Raw genomic sequence first — 2,500 nt, forward strand, 5'->3', positions numbered from 1 at the left:
TCATATGCCAATTACAGAGCAGGGTAAGGCACAACTTGGGTTTAGGTTAAGGCACAACTTGGGTTAGGTTAAGGCACAACTTGGGTTAGGTTAAGGCACAACTTGGGTTAGGTTAAGGCACAACTTGGGTTAGGTTAAGGCACAACTTGGGTTAGGTTAAGGCACAACTTGGGTTAGGTTAAGGCACAACTTGGGTTAGGTTAAGGCACAACTTGGGTTAGGTTAAGGCACAACTTGGGTTAGGTTAAGGCACAACTTGGGTTAGGTTAAGGCACAACTTGGGTTAGGTTAAGGCACAACGTGGGTTAGGTTAAGGCACAACGTGGGTTAGGTTAAGGCACAACGTGGGTTAGGTTAAGGCACAACGTGGGTTAGGTTAAGGCACAACGTGGGTTAGGTTAAGGCACAATGTGGGTTAGGTTAAGGCACAATGTGGGTTAGGTTAAGGCACAATGTGGGGGTAGATTGCGGTACAAATTGCATTACATTGCGGTGCAAATTGCATTACATTGCGGTGCAAATTGCATTACATTGCGGTGCAAATTGAGTTACATTGCGGTGCAAATTGAGTTACATTGCGGTGCAAATTGAGTTACATTGCGGTGCAAATTGAGTTACATTGCGGTGCAAATTGAGTTACATTGCGGTGCAAATTGAGTTACATTGCGGTGCAAATTGCGTTACATTGCGGTGCAAATTGCGTTACATTGCGGTGCAAATTGCGTTACATTGCGGTGCAAATTGCGTTACATTGCGGTGCAAATTGCGTTACATTGCGGTGCAAATTGCGTTACATTGCGGTGCAAAATTGCGTTACATTGCGGTGCAAATTGCGTTACATTGCGGTGCAAATTGCGTTACATTGCGGTGCAAATTGAGGTAGGTTAAGGTGCAACACAGGTTAGGTTAAGGTGCAACATAGGTTAGGTTAAGGTGCAAGATGGGTTAGGTTAAGGTGCAAGATGGGTTAGGTTAAGGTGCAAGATGGGTTAGGTTAAGGTGCAAGATGGGTTAGGTTAAGGGTGCAAGATGGGTTAGGTTAAGGTGACATAGGTTAGGTTAAGGTGACATAGGTTAGGTTAAGGTGACATAGGTTAGGTTAAGGTGACATAGGTTAGGTTAAGGTGACATAGGTTAGGTTAAGGTGACATAGGTTAGGTTAAGGTGACATAGGTTAGGTTAAGGTGACATAGGTTAGGTTAAGGTACAAACTGGGTTGTGTTATGGTACACATTGCGTTTGTAGTACAGTACACGTTAGGTTTGGGTACGGTACACAATGTGGTATGGATGGCGTGTTGTGGGGGGGAGGGGGGGGGGAGGTTCGTTGATATCGACCGTAGGACGTGGATGCCCGAGGCAGCGTCAGTGTGTCAAAGGAGTTATGTCACGTCGGGATGCGCTTTTCGCCAGTGAGAGGGGGCGAGCCGTGTCTGTGGTTGCGGCAGACCTGTGTGTTTCATTCCTGCCAGTGTGTTTGTGCTGTAAGACGAGGCAGTGTGGTGGTGATGGGTGCACCCCTGTGTAGGACATGTGTGGGTGTTGGTGGCTTCTCTGAGCAATTGTGGTTGTCGGACGAGTGGGGTATTCTGTTTTATGATTGGACCTCCCGGTCTGGTTATCATAGCGTAGTTGGTGTACTGTGGCGGATAGGATGCACCGGACGTTGGTCCATGCTGGTGCTTAGTAGTTGTATCTGTGTCTGTTACAGGCAGAGAGTAGTGTGTGATAGAGTGTGTGGCTGACGTGTGGTTCATTTTGTTGTGTACGGACGTTCAGCATGTATAGGGGCATTTGCGTATATAATCTATCATAATCTATCTATGTGGGCCTGCATAGTTTACTGAGCAGTGCTGTGAGGTGACTGAACTACGAGTGACGTACTGATTTACAGCGGAATGATTGCCTTGTACCAAAGATGGAGTATCGGCTCTACGACAGCGTTGGCACCGCAGGAAATGGTCTCGTAAAACGGCCCCTCCCACCGTCATCGTTGTGAGGGGTAGGGACCGCCTATATTCTGAGAGGAGCCCTGTTTGCCACTGGGCGTGGGGTCTCGCATCCTGCGGTTCAGTGCCCCCAGGGAAGCGCGCGGAGGTGGTGCTGCTGCTGCTGCTGCTGTAGCAAGCGAGCTACTTACAGCATGTATAGGGACAGCGGGAATATGGCATATTCGATATAACTCTTCATGAAACGCAAGATATAGGGGCGGATTGCACGTTACGAGTGCGGGAAGAGTCCGCCGTTCATCCGCTGGAGTTGCGATTTGGGCGGTTGGGGTGGGGCACGTGCGGGTGCGGGTGGAGCGATTGTCGGTCGACGACTTCGTGCGACGCAGGCACAGGCGTTGGGGCTCCCTGTGGTGGGCAGATGATGCAGGGTTTGTGGGTGGCGTCGGAAAATGGGCACTGTGGGACCTAGCGATGTCGTAGTCGGCGTGGCGTCTCATAGATGGCGGTATCATCGGTGCAGCAGGTCATGTTGCGGGGGACCTGCAGGTG

Source organism: Schistocerca cancellata, unplaced genomic scaffold (assembly GCF_023864275.1).
Source record: "Schistocerca cancellata isolate TAMUIC-IGC-003103 unplaced genomic scaffold, iqSchCanc2.1 HiC_scaffold_999, whole genome shotgun sequence".
NCBI lineage: Eukaryota > Metazoa > Arthropoda > Insecta > Orthoptera > Acrididae > Schistocerca > Schistocerca cancellata.